The sequence below is a fragment of the Panthera tigris genome, chromosome B2 (genome assembly GCF_018350195.1).
Source record: "Panthera tigris isolate Pti1 chromosome B2, P.tigris_Pti1_mat1.1, whole genome shotgun sequence".
In the NCBI taxonomy this organism is placed as follows: Eukaryota; Metazoa; Chordata; class Mammalia; order Carnivora; family Felidae; genus Panthera; species Panthera tigris.
The window spans coordinates 1499593-1518379 of record NC_056664.1 but is presented as its reverse complement, the minus strand read 5'-3'; the positions used below and the strand labels follow the sequence as shown (position 1 = coordinate 1518379).

The following is an 18787-nucleotide window of genomic DNA, read 5'->3' as shown; positions in this document are numbered from 1 at the left end:
GTCCTGGTGTGCCACCGGGGGCTTCTCAAGGAGTGCGGCAGACAGGCCTCTGACCCTCCCCACAGCTGGGCATGGCCTCCTCTGTGCTGGCCTCCAGGCTTCCCCTTAGAGCCTAACGAACTGCACTGTGACCCTGGGATTAACCTTTGTCCTTCCTTCTTCCAGCCTGGAATGTGCACGAGATGATAGGAGCTTGAGCGGCTGTCCTGGACCAGGAAGCAATCTGGAACACCAGAAGCCGACTAGGAGGGTGTAGTGGAAAGGCGACTAAGCCTGGGTCCTTACACACTGCAGAGTGTCTGCAGCAGACTTCATGGTCCGCTAAAGCCACTGTCTTATTGAAGCCACTTACTTGGACTGTCTGCATATGCAACTAAAACCAACCCTAAGTAATAATATACAGTTTTTATTAATAAACAATTTTCTTTTTCTTTTTTTCTCTATTTTGAGGGAAAGAGGGACAGAGAGAGAGAGAGAGCATGCTCGCAAGCAGGAGCCAGCAGGGGAGGACCAGTCAGTACAGAGCCAGATGTGGGGGCTCAAACTCACGAACTGTGAGATCCTGACCTAAGCACGAAATCAAGAGTCAGATGCGTATTAGACTGGACCACCTGGGTGCCCCTAAGCTATTTTATTTTAAAATAAATTCCTACCTACTCTCTTTACTCAATCTAGCTGCTAAATATGAGCTCCTAATATTAGCTAAACCCAGAGGACACCTCAGTCTTTACCTTACAGGTTTTGAGGCATTTGACAGGGTTGACCCCTTCCCTTCTTGGATTGCTCTTTCTCTGGGCTCCAAACTGAGTAGGGCCTGGTGATGCCTAAGGTATTTCTGCTTCCTCCGCTCCTCTTATCTGCCTTCAGCATGTGACGCCAAAGTTAGTCTGGAAAATAAAAATAAAGACCAGTCAGGAGAAACACAAGGCTAGGATAATTAAGGAATAGATGGCCAGATCAATGGGACAAAATAGAAGCTGGCCTGTGGACCCAAATCAGATTAAGAGTTCAGTTTGGATAAAAGGGAAAGTTCAGACTGGTGTCCTACCTTCAACAAATGATCCTGTTTGGGGGGAAAATCTCATCTTCTTATTACACCAAATTATATTTCAGGTCAGTGAAAGATTTAAATTTTAAAAAACAAATCAATGAAAGCTCTTTTTAAGAAAAAGATTTTAAAAAAATGTTGTCTAGAGGAAGGTCTTTCTAAATAGGACTACAAACCCAGAAGCCATCCATCAAACGGATACATTTGGTTACATAAAAGTAAAAATCGACTGACTTCTGTACAGGCAAGTACCTTTATTTATTTTTTTTAACGTTTATTTATTTTTGAGACAGAGTATGAACGGGGGAGGGGCAGAGAGAGAGGGAGACACAGAATCCGAAGCAGGCTCCAGGCTCTGAGCCATCAACCCAGAGCCCGACGAGGGGCTCGAACTCTCAGACTGCGAGATCATGACCTGAGCTGAAGTCAGACGTTTAACCGACTGAGCCACCCAGGCGACCCCAGGAAAGTACCTTTAAACAGCTGAGCAATCAGGGCCCCCAGGTGGCTCGGTCAGTTAAGTGTCTGACTCTTGACACTTAACTCTTGTGTACTTTTAGCAAATAACACAAAGGATGAATTTCCTTGAGAGACAAAATACTTTCACGAATATAACTGAGAAGAGACAAAAAGAAAACGCTGAGAAGACAGTGTAGGAAGAAGAACAACTGGTTCATAAACATGTGAAAAGTTCAGCTCAAAGTTAATGAGATGAAATGTGATGCTTTGTATCTATGAGATTAGTAAAGATTAGAAAACTGCAATACTGAGTATTGGTGAGAATGAGGCATTCGAGGACGACGCGGGGTGTAAGCTGGGAGAACATTGTTGAGAACAATTTGGCAATGGCTAAAAAAATCTTAATACGCGTACTCTTTGAACTATCCAGTCCACTTCTGCCCCCTCTGCACAGAGATGATGGATTATATAAGGACTATAATTCGAACATTGTTTGGGTTTGTAAAACATTGGAACCGACATAAATAGGCTTCATGAGGGGATGGGTTGATGGAAGACACTGAATGCACACCCGCCATGGAATACTATGTAGGTACCCAAAGGAATGAGTTACATCTTAGTACACGAATATGGAAAGATGTCTGAGATTCATTCATTCATTCATTCACTCATTCATTCATTCAACAAATATTTATTGAGTGGCCAGGATGTGCCTCACTGTCTTCCAGACTCCAGGATACTGCAGGGAACAAAATAAAGTTCTGTGCTCAGAGTTGCCTTCTAGAAAGAAAGATGGACAAAAAGCAAACCAAGAAATAAATGCAGCGTGTGGAAGATGCCATGAAAAAGGAGTCAGGATGCGGAGGGAGCAGTGATGGGGGTGTTATTTTATACAGAGCAGTCAGGGGGCGCCTCCCCTATGAGGGAACCAAACGGCTGCTACAGTTTGGAGTCTCAAATGTGTCTGTTATTGCGAATTTATCTCAGAGAAATGAGAACTTACATTCACACAAAAATCTGCACAAAGCATTATTCAAATAGGAAGTGTCCCAGGATGTGGAGAACAAAGGCAAAAGACGTGCAGAAAAATTAAACTTCCTTACAATTGCAGCCCATCGACAAGTACTTGAAACAGCCACCTTCCTCTGCAAGCTCAGCGGCCCCCAGGTTCCCACTTTGCTGGAGGCAAAAGGCAACCTTAGCTGGACATCAGCCAACATCCACTTTGACATATAAAATTCCTTTGGGAACCTCCTTTACCTCCCCCCCCGCCAAGGTATATGCCTGCAATCATCCTCCAGGCTTATGGCTGCTGATACACAGCGGAAGGGTCTCAGGACCCAGGTTTCGCTCCACTGTAGTCAGTGACCTAACAGCAGCTAGCCCCTCAAGGCCCTGGGAACCTTGCTCCCAAATTCCTTACAGACTCACAATGTCCCTGACCCCCTCCCAACCTGAGGGTATGTAACCTGTCACTCCTCACAACCCCACAACCGCCCATGGGTCCTGTCCTCGTGCTTTCATAAAACCACCTTTTTGTACTGAAAATGGTTCAAGATTCTTTCTTGACTATTTGCTCCCAGACCCCAACACCGCATCACATCATCCCAGATAAACTGAGACAAATCATCACAGGGTCTTCGAGGATCCTACTCCCAATGCTCTTCTCCACAGCAACTTTCACTGAAATGTCTCGGGCACCTGCAAAAGGAGGCTGGGAAGTGCAGTGTTTCCTGGGCACATTTGCTGACCCAACATAAACATCTGGGTTCCTAGGCAAAGAAGGAGGAAGGTGAAAATGGCTGTTGGCAGTTTCTGTCACCAGCCCTGATTTAGCAATGTCTGTGACCCGATTTCAGAGTTTTATGAAACCTCTTGCCTTTCACCCATCTCTCTGAAGTCACTCCGAATAGCACGTGAAACATGGCTGCGGCCAAACCCTCCCTGGGCCTGTCTTGTCCTTGTGTCTTCATTTTCCAACACCTTCCCGCATCCCGAAGCCAGGAGTGCCTGTGCAGAGAACCCAAGGAGTGTGTGGGCCACGGGCTGAGTCTGTCTGTCTGTCTGTTGCAGGTGCTGGGAGGGGCCCACAGGGACCACAGGGGCTGCTGTCCCTAGGGGAACCTCATATGTTTACAGCTTACATCCAGGAGAAGATGAGGGCCAGACCTCTCCTTAGGTGAGGCCAGATTCCTTACTGCACAACGACCGTGAACACAAGATGAGGAAAACAGAAATATTCCAAGTGTCTCAAGTCCGGTACTGCACTGCCACCACTCATCTTGGGTGAGCACTTCAGGGCAGCGTGTAAAAGTGACACATGAGGAACGGCCCTCTTCGCCTTCTGTCCTTTGCCCTCATGCTGATGTAGAGGGGCCGGGAGGGGTGCAAACAGCACGGTGGGGGGCTGGCCAGGCCCACAAAAATCCCTGCAGAGACGTGATCAGACTCCCAGGAACCCGGGGGCCTTTCTGCGTTGGGGTGAAAAGTCCTCTGTAGCTTTTGAGTTTTGTACCACGTGCACACCTTCCTTATCCAAGGCAAATTAAAAAAAGTTGTATTAAGGACACGAATGAATTCTCAAGCATGTGAAGCACCCTTTCAGCACAGAGAAATGGGTATTCTATTCTAAACTTCAAACTTCAGTGATGGTTTTGCCTGAATAAAGGAGTGAGTTTTGTTCCAGAAATTTACGCTTTGATTTTGAGAGATACTGGTCCATTTACAAACAGGCTCTGGAATCTCTTCTAACAGTAAAAGAAGCCTGAGATGTTTCATTCGGAGATAACAGTTTGTGCATTCCTCAGAGTCTGAACACTTCCCTTCTAAGACAGCATGTATCTTGCTATTTTCAGGTTTATTTTACTACTCAAATCTAGCTTGTTTGTTTGTGTTTTTTTTGTCTAGTGAGAAAGGGAGAACCAAAATAGTTAAAAAGAAAGCAGCACAGAAAAAAATCATCAAAAATGTATTAGTTTAAAAATTACGGTGCATGCTCGATGTTGTTCTGTCGTTAAAAAGCATGCGTGTACCGACGTGGAAAGACATCCCTGGTAGTTGCTATGTTAGAAAGAAGTTGTGGTACATTGTGTGGAATGAATTAATTTTTTATAAGAGAATAGCGCACACGTGCACACACTAAAGAAATACGTAGGGAAATTTAACCCCAATTAATAAGGGTGTGACGTGTCAGCAGGACTGGAAGGAGGCATAGATGCTGACTGATGTCTGCTTTCTAACTTCCATTTTTCTGCGATGTGTTTTATTTTGACTGCAAGCATCTGTTATTTTGTAGGCAGATAATACAGTAGAGACAACTTAACAGTTTTGAGAAGAGAGGGATTTTAGGGAGCCAGGCAAGAGACCAAAGGGTTACAAGCCAAGAAGTGTCCTCAGACTTTCCCCCCCAAATTTAAAAGTCTCCTGTCTCAGTGTATGGTTTCCAGCCCCCTCAGCCCCTTTGTGGCTGGCGGTGAGAGCAGTAATAGTTAAGGCATCAGGGGGTGACGTCCAGCCACCGCCCAGGCCCCACCGCAGGCCCGGCGGTGGTGGGACAGGAGGACGCTGCTGTACTTAGTGATGCTGCTCTGTGCTGTGGGCTCTCCTCTCGCCGGACCCAGGCCATTCGGGGGCCCCTTTTTATCTCAGATTTCAGTCTTCCGTTCTGGAAAAGAACCTTGTGTTTCCTTTTTATCTGCTTCCCTTCATCTTTTCCTTTCCTCCCTCAGCAACCCAGGTTTTGACACCTGCTGGCAGACACCCTTCTACTTCCTTCTGGAGCCTCTCCTGCTTTCCACGTGCACCACACTCTTCCAGGGCTTTCCACAACCTTGCTTTGAAATCACTACGCTAAATTTTTTTCCCGCCTCCCCTTCTCGCCGTGTTTCATAAATGTTGTTTCCTACGTCACTCGGGACTTAGTTACGGTTTTAAAATCCAGTTTCCCGAAGGTGTTTCTTTCGCCTTAGTTCTCGTCCCACCTCCTGCCTGTTGGTTTTGTCTTTATTCCAGAAATATTTTCACAGACATCTGATGGTTCCTGTTTGAAGTGAGGACTACGAGCCCAGCTGCGGAATCCCTGGGGTGGAGAAGGTTGATGTGGGGACCTGGCCGCGTGGGTGCGGGGCCTCCAAGGGTCAAGGGTCTGGGTCTGTTCCGTGATGCCAGCACAGCCCAGCCCAGCCCCGGCCCCAGGCGGATGCAGAGGACAGTCCCCGGGGCTCTGGAAGGACAGTCCCCAGGCTTTGGGAGGATCGTCCCTGCGGCCCCGAGAGGACTGTCCTCGCGGCTCTGGGAGGACCATCCCCGGGGGCTGTGGGAAGACAGGAAAGTCCCCAGGCTTCAGGAGAACAGTCCCCGGGGCTCCGGGAGGACCATCCCCCAGGGCTCTGGGAGGACAGGACAGTCCCCAGGGTTCTGGGAGAACTGGACCGTCCCCGGGGCTCCGAGAGGACAGGACAGTCCCCGGGGCTCTGGGAAGACAGGACCGTCCCCGGGGCTCCAAGAGGACAGGGAAGTCCCCGGGGCTCTGGGAGAACAGGATTGTCCCCGGGCTCTGGGATCTGCGGGCAGGGGGCGCCAGAGCCCAGCGGCGCGACTCCTTGCCGCTCCGGGTTCCCGCGTCCGCGCGCGAAGCTACCGGCGGTTCTAGACCTTCCCCGCCCCGCCCCTCCCCGCTGCAGTCTACACCGACCGCCGCTGTTCTCCCCGGGTCTACACCCGCTCGCCCGCCCGCGCTGAGCTCCGCCCGTTCTGCGCTGCTGGTAGACGAACGGCTTCTCCAGGGCTAGTTGGGGTCGTTCCGGGTGCCAGCGTCCTGCGCCCTGGGGTACCCACGGGGCAGGGAGGGCAGAGCGCGGGGAGGGACCCCAATCGCAGCCTCGGCGGGGAGCAAAGCACCGGAGCTCGGAGTTTCCGACCCGCCGAGGAAGGGGCGCAGCAACTCCACTCCAGGGACCCACCCCACACAGCACTGAACCCCGGGGGCGCGCACGGGGCGCGCGCTGGAGACGACGAAAGAGTCTGTTCGCGCGCAGAGCACACCCCCGGGTGTCAGGATGGCCGAGTGGTCTAAGGCGCCAGACTCAAGCTTCGCTTCCTCGGTTCGAGGGTTCTGGTCTCCGTGTGGAGGCGTGGGTTCGAATCCCACTTCTGACACATGCTTTTTTTTCCCCCGTTTTTGTCCTCGGTTTGAGCTGCGCTTTCCTTCTGCGGCCCGTGAAGTCTGTCCGCTTACTATCCCCTCCCCTCCCTTCCCCTCCCCCCCCATCCACTTCCCCCATTCCCGCCCACCCCCTTACCCACTCCCCAGTGCTGGTTACTGTCCCCGCGACCTCGCTGCCCTCGGCGTGCTTTTTGTTCGGTGGGCACGGCCTTCCCTGAGTGCCTGGGCTGGCCACGCAGCAACGCAAAAGTCCAGGCCTGGGAGTGAAGTCGTGTAAAAGGACCGGAAATAGGAAGGTTCCACCGAGATTTGAACTCGGATCGCTGGATTCAGAGTCCAGAGTGCTAACCATTACACCATGGAACCCCACGTGAAAAAGGCCTTGTGCACCATCCATCTGAGACCTTCCTTCTGTGGCCTTGTCCTAACGATTGAAAATGAGACACCATTTCACCAGTTTTGTTTGTTTTGATTTAAATCCTAGTTACTTAGCACCCAGCGTAGAGTTTATGAGTAGAACCCAGGAATTCATCCCTTACATACACACCCAGTGCTCACCCCAACAGGTGTCCTCCTTAATGCCCATCACCCATCTAGCCCCTCCCCCCACGTCCTCTCCAGTAACCCCAGTTTGTTCTGTTTTTAGGAGTCTCTTATGGTTGGTCTCCCTCTCTGTTTTTATCTTATTTTTCCTTCCCTTCCCCCATGTTCCTCTGTTTTGTTTCTTAAATTTCACATATGAATGAAAACATATGATATCTGTCTTTCTCTGCCTGACTTATTTCACTCAGCATAATGCCCTCCAGTTCCATCCACGTTGCTGAAAATGGCAGGATTTCATTCTTTCTCATTGCCAACTAGTATTTCATTGTGTATATAAACCACGTCTTCTTTATTCATTCATCAGTTGATGGACATTTAGACTCTTTCCATACTTTGGCTATTGTTGATGGTGCTGCTATAAACATTGGGGTGTCTGTTTGTGCCCCTTCAAATCAGCACTCCTGTATCCTTCGGATAAATACCTAGTGGTGCTATTGCTGGGTCTAGGGTAGTTTTTTAAGGAATCAAGCACCACTTTAAACAAAAGCTCTGCCTCTTCCTCCTAATTTCTTTCTTTCTTTCTCTTTCTTTCTTTCTTTCTTTCTTTCTTTCTTTCTTTCCTTCTTTCTTTCTTTCTTTCTTTCTTTCTTTCTTTCTTTCTTTCTTTCTTTCCTTCTTTTTTACATTTATGAAGGCATTTTCTGGCAGATGGAAAAATTCCTACACTTTCCAGCCTGAAGGCGATGGAAAAGACAAATACAAGAGAGGCAGATGGGGGGCAGGTGGTGGGAGGGGGCTTGCACTGACCTTCCACTGGGCCGAACCCCCAGGTTTCTTACCCTCGATGTCAGGGGAAGCACGGAGTCCTAAGGATATTCTTACTTCTGGTGGTTTTGAGTTTGCCTTCATTTCTGATCCATGCAAAAATAAATTGGATTTTCATCTCACAGTTCAAAAGGGAGAAAAGAAAAATATAACATCTCCTTTCTATAGCCTCAGTTATTTATTCAAAATACCTGCCAAGGCCTTTGGAGCAACCTTAGACTTTCTTGGCACCTCCCTGCTCAGCTGTAATCATGGGCTCAGAATTTGAACATGTGTCCTCCCACTGCAAAATGTCTTAAGTGTCAGACCCGGTCTCGTTCCTCTTTGATGCCCCAAGTCTGCTAGGGCATAGAAGTCTCATCAGTTCTTGTTGCTTGAAAGTGTAGACGAAAGGATGCGAGCATGACTGCTCAGAGGGATAGCCCAGGGTTAGACTTTCGGGAGGGTTTCCTTTCCCATTCCTCCATAGGCTAAATCTGACAAGCCTAAAGGGGATGACTGATGCATATTTGGTTTGGTTTTGCTTGGTTTTTGTGCTGGCCAGGTCACGGCTCCCAGTGGACACTCCAGTGTTCATGTGGACCCCTACACGGGCGTCCTCAGGCGTTGGTGACCAAGACTGGAAGGACATGATCGTGCTAGACATACTCACTTATTTTTCAAAATCTTAACTTTGTTAAGATACCATGATTATTTACCTAGTAACTGTAAGAACAACACATAACAAAGAGATCACATATACAGCATGAAATATTCAGGTACAAATTACTCTTTATTCAACCTAAATATTAAGTATTGGTCATGTTCTCAATGTGCCTCTGGTAGTCTCCCAAGGCTGAGTTGCTAAGGAATCCCTGAGTCATTTTCTGTAATTCATTCTGTTGCTCGATCTCCAGCCAAGCAAGGCGCCTGTCACAAAATAGCTGCTTATTAAATATGGTGTAGAGAGAAGCAGTGAAACCCAAGGACTTTTGGCCAGGTGACTGTAAAGTTCTTGTAAGTGTCCACACATATAACTCTCCCTCTTCATGAGTTCTCTGTCTTTAAAAGATGGTCTAAGCTAGCTTAGATCCAATAATTCCCGTCTTTTTTTCCCAGTTCAGGGGGCATCCTGTATTTATTTATTTATTTGTTTTTATTTTTTGGATGAGCTACATCCTTATTTCTTAAAGAAAAAGAAAGTGTCCACTCGTTTTGAAAGGATGCCAGAATATTCTGAGGATAGGCAAGGGGAGGGGTAGGAATGATTGGGTTTTCAACCTTAGCACATTTATTCCCTAGGCAAGGACAGTGGGTAAGACCTGGAAAAGAAGGCAAGGGGTTGGTTTATTTTTGAGTGTGGAATTTAAAAGGCTGCACCCTTTCCTTGGATTGCCCGTGCGTGGCTAACAAATACTGCAGGGCAGAAGCAAACAAATGAAGACACAGAGGGGGAGCTACCTGGGGAAGGGGAGAGATGATTGGGCCCCACAGTCCAGAAACAAGCTGGTCCCTGGTGACCTAAACAAGAATGGCTTGCAGTTACCTGGTAGCAGAGCGAACCCCCAAGGATCAGGTCAGTGTGGTGTAATCAGCCGCCCACAACCCAGTTCACAGGGGGTGTCCTGTAGAAACGGGCCTTCGGGACACATGGCCCTGCCAGAGCTGGGTCCTCAGCTCTGTATACCCTGCTCTCCTCACAAATTAGCAAGTTATTCTCTCATATATTTATTCATTGGAATTTAACACAAACGTGTACGTAGTTTTCATGACATGGGGAAGCAAGAGAAATGTGGTTGTGTAATCTGACGAAGCTTATGACACATGAGGAAAGCAGACAACTACACAAAAGTTTCCGAAAGTTCTGGTAAATACCAAGAGACCGACTGAGCGACAGCGGAGCGTGCCTGGGGCGTGCGCACAGGGGTGGGCCACCAAGTGCCCACAGTGTGCCACCAAGAGCCCCGGGCGTGCCCACGGGAGCGGGCCACCAAACGCGAGGCGCAAATGAGGGAAGCCGGCCGCGGAAAGGCTGGCCACGCCCGGGCCTGCTGCGTCCTCCCCAGCGCGCTGCGTTGCTCCTTTACTGTGTTTACCACATTGGGGTTTTAAAAGTTCATTCATAAATTCAGGAATCCGCTTATTCGATTCATGAGACACACAAGAACTCACTCTAACAAGTCCCTCCCCCCCTTGTCTCTCCTCTGACACTGTGAGCCCCTGAAAGGTCCTTCCCTGTACCTTGTGCGGTCGTATGTTCGATTACATTCTTTGTCCTGATAGCAGATCTAGAATGTCACTCAGCTCATTCTCTGCGGAAGTTGTGTCATCCAGGGGCCATTAAGTGTCTAATGCTTGTCCCCCTCCTAGGCACCGGCGCAGGGAGCCTCACTCCCGTTCCTCACGTGCCTTCGTTGACTGGCTGGAATTCTGGAGGGACAGATCAAGGAAGGCTTCCTGGGGAAAGCGCCTTCCAAGCCGAGACCTTGAGGGCAGAAGCAAGTGGACCGCGCAGGAGCGGAGGGAGCCCCCGCGAGGACGCGGCGCACGAAGAAGCCACCCAAGTATTTCTAAAATAAAGCAGTAAAGTGGAGGTGTGCCACACGTTGGGTACTCGGGATCGGGGGGTCACCACCCCGCACAGCCGATGTGCGGCTCGCTCACTGTCATCATGGACTGGGGGCCGCTGCCCTGTTGGGGGACTCTGGCGAGAGCGGGGAGTGAAGGAACGGGCAGGTACGTGGACAGAGCAGTAAAAGCATCCTGGCAGCGGTGGGATTCGAACCCACGCCCCCGAAGAGACTGGAGCCTTAATCCAGCGCCTTAGACCGCTCGGCCACGCTACCGCCCTGAGGGTTCGGGCTGCCCGCGCTTCCCCGACCTCAAGGTCGCGCAGGTCCCGCCCTCCCGCGTGCCCCTCGCCCCCTCCGTCCGCCCCAGGTCGCGCGCTCGACCCGCGCACTCGGCTTCCTGGCGTTGTCCGATCTTCACCCGCGCGGGAGCCAGGCGCCGGCAGAGAGTGAGCCCCCCGGCCTCAGGAGCGAGCAAGTCCCGCCGTCCGGGTCCGGCCCCGGAGCCGCTGCGGAGAAGCAGCAGCAGCAGCAGCAGCCAAGGAAGGAGCGCAAGCCCCGATCGCGCCCGGACGAGGTGCCCCGGGGCGGCCGCAGCGTGACCCCCGCCCCTCCCTGTCCGGCGCAGCCACGACCCCGACCCGCCCAGGAGCTGGGTCCTGCGGTGTGTTTGTAGGAGTGTGCGCAGAGGAGGAGAACAGGCGCCTCCTTAGCGCAGTAGGCAGCGCGTCAGTCTCATAATCTGAAGGTCCTGAGTTCGAACCTCAGAGGGGGCACGTATTTTTCCCCGGACGACCCCACGACAATGCGGGGGATGGGGTGGGAGACGAGTCTGCCTTCCTTCTCCATCCTTTTCTCCCACAAGTGTACTTTTTCAACCGCGGGAATCGTCTGGTAAGACTGACGGACAATTAATTCACTGTTGTGTAACGGGCCATGTGACGCTCAGTTACAAAATAGTGACTTTCCACCGAGAACCAAATGCTCCAAAATTCTAACGGTTATTTTTCATACCAATTTCAGACACAGCCAGGACATTATTTAAATGCCTTTCAGATAGGCCTGGCAATTGTTTTTGTTACAAAAACACCAGGGTCAAGAAACCTACTGGCTCTGGGGCCCAGAGAGGAGGCGCGGAGGGTGGGCTGTTTGGGGGGGGGGGGTGTACCATGGGGTGCAATCCTTTGTTATTAATTACCGATTGGTCGTCTCTCACCATTCTTCTGGAATTGCTTAGGTCACCAGGGACATCCCACAAGACAGGGAATCCGTACCCACTCCGCCCCCAGTCTCACCACATTGTCCCCTTCTCCTGCTCTTTTACCGTTTACTGGACTCTAAGTCACCCACAGAGAGACAAGAAGCGAACACACTGAAGTGATATTTCCAGAGTCAAGATAAGCACCCAACTCACACAAAAATGAACACGATTGAAATTTAGTATCTTGCTCTTAGCCTCTCAGCCTATTGTGTAGGAAATATTCAACAGGTGTTTACTGAGGGCCTACCATGTGCCAGGCAAAGCTGTGTCCTTCCTTCCCTGTGAATCCATTCCCTCTCAGCTTTCAAGCCCATCCTTGTGCTCTCTGTGCTGTGATGCTGGGGCTGGGCCTCTGCCCTTCCCACAGGTCCCACCCCTTTGCCAGGAGACCTCAATGCAGTCAGGTGAACAACATGTTGGAGTCCTGGGCCTAGGACGTGCTCTGCACCGTTCGGCTACTGCCTCAGAGCCACCAGGCCAAATCTGCACGGCCTCCGTGGGTCCCCATCACCTCTCGCCCCCTTCTGGCCCATTCTTTATGTGAAGCCAGCATACGCTTTCCAGGATCATCTCTGATCAGGTTGTTTCTCCCTGCCTGAAATGCCCAGTACCTAGGCATTGCTGCAGGGGCGAGGTCTCCAGTCTACACTCCTGCCATAACCTCAGGACCTGTCCTCTCAGGTGTGTCCCTGCCTTCTTCCCCCACCATCTACCCGCCCTGCCTGCCAGCACCTCAGCTCTGCTTTCAGTTCTTTGAAGGTGCTGTGCTCTTCCCTCTTCCTGGGATGCGGGAGCCACATTTTTGTCCAGCGTCTTATACCAACCCTCCGATTCTCTGTTTAGACAACACTTCCGGGAGAAGTGTCCTCTTACCCCTTGAAAGGGTGCCGTCCCTTTACCGTCGGCTGAACTGGAGATGTGGGTAGGGTGGGGGGCTCTGTGTACAGTGAGCATACTTTTTTCTTAATTTTCTGCCTCTATTCCTTTATTCTAATTTAAGTCCATTAACATTTTCCACTTCATGTTATCATAGTGAGGTGGTGAAGACCACGGCAAATCTGCTTTAAATGGTGGCATGAATAAACACATACCTAGAAATGAGCCACAGGACAGTCTTTGGTGGATGATTGGTAAATTACTTTTCCCCGGTGACCTGGGGCCACAAATAGCCTGGAGCCATGTTCAAAGGAGTGAAGATAGGGTTGGGAATAAGGAAAAGGAACAGGGACAGAATTTAAAGGGAAGGGTTAGAAATAATAAATAAATGAATGAACAAAAAGGAAGACATTTGCACTCTGGACAAAACACTCATTTCACACTAGGACATGGAGGAAACACACTGTGGCAGGGGCCCGAATAGCTCAGTCGGCAGAGCATCAGACTTTTAATCTGAGGGTCCAGGGTTCAAGTCCCTGTTCGGGCGTGTCTGCTGGTGTCAGGCTCCACCTTTGTGAAGGCGACGTTTTGTGCAGAAACAGGGACAGATTAGATAAATCGCAACACCCCCAAGGGTCAAATATTTCAGCTAACAAAATGGGTAAGTGACTCCCATACAAAGTAAAGATAGTAGGAATACCTGGGATTTCTACTAATGTAGACAGCTCAGATCTTTGTGAATGGAACTAACATGAACATAGCACCAGGATCATAATCTTTGCCTATTAGTCTCATTTAAGTGAAAAAAAAAAAGGCTGGAGTAGTTACTACACCCACTTTGGGTGGGATGTGGTTGGCTGTTTGTAGGATTTCTGAGTGAGGCACGGGTGTCTTTAAGAGTTGGTTTGTAAGTGAAGGGCTGAGGAAGGTTTCTGGATATTCAGTTCAAGTTCAGTAAGGGTAACAAGGATACAAATTAAACAGAACTCTCATGTAGCCTTGTATTGTACACTATTCTGTAAGGGTGTCGTAATATTGTAAACTTGCTTCAGAAAATAGCATGCTATGATCAGGGTTTCCATGTCTGCCCTGGGGCCAACCACATGGGCCAAGACCATCATTGCCTGATATCATACTCATTGATATTTGATTTGTATCACCGATGCATGGAGCAACCTTCCAATGTACTTGATTTCCACTGCAGTCTGCTTTACATAGATGAGATTATGCTAATCGACTACAGATGTGGCTGAAATACGTTCACACCCTGGCTTGGAATGTCTCTGACATTTGGTTACAGTGTGTCTGTCCTCCAGGCCTGAAAAACTCTGGGGTGAATTAACATGGTTTCTGTTTCTGCAAAGGAGAGGAACAGATTCTGAACAGCGATGGCACCAGGAAGGATCATTCTCTAAGGAACTGCCTGAAGATCCAGCCCATCCAGCCCTCTGGTGTCTCCCAAATCTTTAAGTGCATCCGTTAAGCTGTGGGGATACAGGCTTCTGGAACCAGAGGCTGAGGGGCCTGAAGACACTGAGATGTGCCGTGTTGAGTCTGCATCCCGGCGGCCTGTTGAGAGAGCTCTCCCAAAATACAAAGTCTCGGAGGCCCAGACGTTTTGCGGGAACAATCCAAGTCTTGCCCTGTCTTTTCCCAGCACTAAGCCAGAGAGGTGTGGCCTGCAGGATGGGTTTCAGTAGGTGTGTCCCCTGTGAGCAGTTTTGCAAAGATCCAAATTTGAGATGTTGATTGCCTGGAGTAAGAGAGTGGTAGGGAATATGGAAGGAAGACAGAGAGAGTTAAAATGTTAATTAACTCATGGATTTATTTGACGAGGGCTCATGGTCAGGTAGTGAGGTATACGCACCGGAGCTACAGGAGTGGACAAAACACATCGGGAGGACCCTCGTGGAGTGTAGGGGGTAAGGGCATGGGTGGGTGATAGTAAGCGTGTTGAATAAAAGGACGAGGCAGGTCAGCAGTAAGTGCTGTGAAGACAAGAACACAGGTGCTCTGATGTATTGGGAGGTCAGAGGCCGAGAAGGCGTGGTGTGTTAATTTTCTAGGGCTGCAGGCTCGAATCACCACCAGCTGTGTGGCTTAACACAATTAGAGCTTAATTTTCTATTCGCAGAAATCAAGTGATTAATTACGTTTTGGAGGCTAGAGTCCAAAATCAAGGTATTGACAGAGCTGCGCTCCCTCTGAAGGTCCTGGGGAAGAACCCTTCCTTGCGTCTTCCCCGCGCGGGGTGGTCTCAGCAACGCCGGACACGCATGTCTGTGGAGCGCGGGCCAGCGCGGTGCGTGTAGGTGGGAAAGTAGTCAGGGCCGGGTTACACCGGAGGCCGCGGCCAGGACCTGCGGTGTATGTGAGAGGAGGCCACAGGCCTCGCTGGGAAAACTGAACGTCAGGTGTTCGTTTCCTCGTCCCATCTTGTTTGCAACACACGGAGTGGCACCGGTAAAGGCCACTGCCCCAAGGAAGAACGGAAATCAGAGGGACTCCGACGCAAGATCTGGCTCTTGGGAAGAGGTGAGGATAAGTCGCGGCGGGTGTAGACGGCCCAGGAGCCAGAAAACTGAGACCCGCTCCCTCTCCCTGGCCCCGGGACTTCGGGTCCACCCGCCAGGGCGCAAAAGTGAGCTGCCCCCTCTGAGGTTCGAACTCAGGACCTTCAGATTATGAGACTGACGCGCTGCCTACTGCGCTAAGGAGGCAGGTGGCGAGGCGCCCTCGGCGCACGGTTTTACCCAGATTGCACGTGGCCCAGCTTCGCGCCGTCCCCGCCCCGGGCAGAAAACGCCCTCCGGCCGGAGCTGCCAAACCCTCGGGCCCACGGAGGCCGAGGCCCAGGACCCGGACGCGCGCCCCCCGCCCCAGCTTGTCCCGAACTCCCTCGGGGACCCCGCCCGCCCGCGGGACCACCTTGCACACGCACGACTGCGGCCCCCAGTGTCGGGAGGAGCCCCAGGTCCCGCCCGTTCTCGGCCTCCCCCCACCCCCGGCCGCGCGGTCCAGACGCAGAGGCGTCCGGGGAGGGGTGGCTGCGGCGCGTCCGACTCCCGCTCCTGAGTCTCTGTCCGCCCCCCCCCGTAGTCCGTCCGACTCCCGCGCCTAAGTCCCAGTCCCCCCCCCCCGTAGTCCGTCCGACTCCCGCGCCTAAGTCCCAGTCCCCGCCCCCCCCCCCGCCCCTGTCGTCCGTCCGACTCCTGCTCCTGAGTCCCTGTCCCCCTGCCAGTCTGCAAGCTGTAGTTTGGGATTCTAGAGACTCGCCCTCTGAATGACTTCAATATGCCAAGTGAGCATTTTTGGAGCAGCTGTGTTCTGCCTGTAGCTTAACTCGCGTGCTTTGAATCAAATTCTGCAGTTTAAGTACTGTTAATTGAAGCATAGTTGACACACACAGGTGCTCGTTTCAGGCGTGCAACTCAGCGACCAGGCAAGTCTGTACCCTCTGCTGTGCTCAGCACGGGTGCAGCCACCATCGGTCCCCAGGCCAGGCTAGTGCAATGTCATGGGCTGATTCCCCGGGGCTGTGCCTTTCACCCAGTGACTTGTTCATTCTCATGCTAGTGTGATTTTTAAGACTGTGAATAGTGTGACCACATTTTCTAAGAGATCCGGTAATGAAAACGAGAATGATTGCCGTATGAGCCCCAGTGCGACCCAGACGTCGCTGAAAAGCTCTAAAATGAAAAAGCAGGTACAACTAACTGGTTGAGCCAGGTAATCAAAACAGGGAGAACCTCACTAGAGAAGCGGATCTGGAACCCCCCACAGGGGAGGAGGAGGTGTGGACCTGCACAGGGACACTGAGTCCACAAGTCCGATGATGTTCTAACCAAAGATCTTTCACCTCCCAAATGACACTAACAGTTGAAAATGGCATGGGGTCTAATACTAGGAAAAAACAGGCATGATCTTATTGGTTGCTCCCTTTCCTGATCAGAGGTTGCAGCAGGTGCATGAACTAGAGAGGACACGTTAGTACCACGTGCTGGCCCCTGGTAGCCTGGAGCTGATTCCTCAGAGGACCTTGCTGTCTGCCATGTGCTATCACTTTAAGTCATGCGTCAAAATACAGCAGCAAGACAGAAGATTTCCCCCAGCCCCTATGCCTTTTATTTGCATCATGGCATTGAAAACCTTCTTCTCGGTCAGTATGTAGATTTAACGAAATTACCAGATACATAAAACAAATGGTTGTTGGTATCTTGTTCAAATACAAACTAGACCTTGCCCGCCTATCTGTATATTTGGCAAAAAGCACAAATGTAAATTTTGACAAATTCTATTTAGCCTACAAACTTTTTACCAAAGCAAATGAAAAGATATTATCTGGTAAGTGTTCTGCACACCTTGTACACAGCACTGCTAAAAAATTTGTTTGTTTCCTCATGATATTGAGGCTGTTGTGGTTTTTGGAGGCTTATGGTCACTGTGTAGTTTCTTCAAAATGTGCAGAAGAACTGAATGAGATTTCCGACTTCATAGAAATGGACCGAGGCACGTGCCTCCCAGATGGCTATTGTGTACCATCTGCCATAGGAAAAAATGTCAAACCCCTGGCTTCCTGTCAAACCTTCACTTTCAAAGTGTGAGATAGAATATCCTCTAATTTGGAAACACTTTGAGGGTGAGAGTAGCAAAAAGAACCACAATAAAACAGAAATTTATATGCTCTTTCTCCAACATTGTTTGATGGTATGATGTAGATTGTGACAAAAGTTTATACACACACATGCAGACACAGACTCGTGTTGAGAGGAAATAACACTGCTTTGGAAAGAAAGAAAATGTTCACAGGAAAGGGCAGCCAAACAGGTGAAACAGGACTTTTTTGATTTATTTACTAAAAGTATAACTTATTTAAAATCAAGTTTTATTTCACAAGTTCAGATTACTGCTGTGTTTTCGGGCTCTGCGCTGACAGTGCAAATGGACCCTGCTTGGATTCTCTCTCTCCCTGCCCTCCCCCAACTTGTTGTCTTTCAAGATAAATAAACAAATAAAAGAAAAACAAATTACTGCTGTGTTTTTATCAAGATGAGGACAAATGCAGAAGGAGCAGCTCTGTAGGCTGGAGAGCAGATCAAGGCATCTGTGAGCACATGCCTTTTAGACATTCAGTGGAGGAGACATCAGTCACATCACTGACTACACTTGGTGGGAAATGGGGTTGGAGGTCTAAGTATGGGAAGCATCAGGGCAGAGGGTTCTTACCGTCATCAGGTGAGCTCAGGCAGGCAGCGGGTGTACATACAGAATGTATGTGGACTCACATCAGAGCCCTGGGGAACTCCAAATTTTAGAGGTTGGGAAGATGAGGAAGTAAGGAACTGCGTTTAAGTAGAAGGAAAACTGGGAGGGTGTGGTATTCTGGAAGCAAAGTGAAGAATGTGTTTTTGTGAAGAGGAAATCTCAACTGGGCCAAATGCTCCTGAGAAGTGGGCAAACTGAAGATTGAGAATTGACCACTGGATTTCTCAGCATAGAGTCTGCGGAGACACGAGAGGGTTTCTGTGGAGTGGGGGGAGAAGTCTGGTTTAGAATGGGTTCAAAAGAGGAGCACAGTCAGGGGTGTTCTTGACCCACAGATAGTCAGAGTCTGGAGAAAGTGGTGGCACATTTTTGATTTGTCCAGGGGCTGGGAGTGGGGAAAGGAAATGAAGGCTATCCTTGCTAGTAATTCTAATGACTACCCATGAAACCTGGACTGTATATGGAAGGAGGTGTAGAGGTGAGGAGGAAAGAGACACGTTAAATAATTTGCCAGTAGGCAAGAGAAAATGAGCCAGAAAGGCAAGAAGTGGTCAGTATAAGATATAATTGAAATTTACATCTTGGGTTGGTACTTGAAGTTTAAGTGTAAGGTCAAAGGTGGTGAGTTTTTCAAATTGCAGGTTGTGATGCCTTTGTGGGCCATGAATCACTTCAGTGGATCACAACTAGAATTTCAATTTATTTATTTATTTTTTTAACGTTTTTTATTTATTTTTGGGACAGAGAGAGACAGAGCATGAACGGGGGACGGGCAGAGAGAGAGGGAATACACAGAA

At 49.9% G+C, this 18787-nt stretch overlaps 6 non-coding genes across 6 annotated transcripts; 3 read left to right on the top strand and 3 right to left on the bottom strand.

Moving 5' to 3' along the window:
- Nucleotides 1-6558: 6558 nt before the first annotated feature.
- TRNAL-CAA lies at nucleotides 6559-6664 on the top strand. The gene is made up of 2 exons: nucleotides 6559-6596; nucleotides 6619-6664. It is a non-coding gene; the product is annotated as a tRNA-Leu (tRNA).
- Nucleotides 6665-6965: 301 nt separating this feature from the next.
- On the bottom strand, nucleotides 6966-7037 carry TRNAQ-CUG. The gene has a single exon. It is a non-coding gene; the product is annotated as a tRNA-Gln (tRNA).
- Nucleotides 7038-10782: 3745 nt separating this feature from the next.
- TRNAL-AAG lies at nucleotides 10783-10864 on the bottom strand. Its single transcript has one exon. It is a non-coding gene; the product is annotated as a tRNA-Leu (tRNA).
- Nucleotides 10865-11291: 427 nt separating this feature from the next.
- TRNAM-CAU lies at nucleotides 11292-11364 on the top strand. The gene has a single exon. It is a non-coding gene; the product is annotated as a tRNA-Met (tRNA).
- Nucleotides 11365-13199: 1835 nt separating this feature from the next.
- Nucleotides 13200-13272, top strand: TRNAK-UUU. Its single transcript has one exon. It is a non-coding gene; the product is annotated as a tRNA-Lys (tRNA).
- Nucleotides 13273-15372: 2100 nt separating this feature from the next.
- Nucleotides 15373-15445, bottom strand: TRNAM-CAU. Its single transcript has one exon. It is a non-coding gene; the product is annotated as a tRNA-Met (tRNA).
- Nucleotides 15446-18787: the final 3342 nt, after the last annotated feature.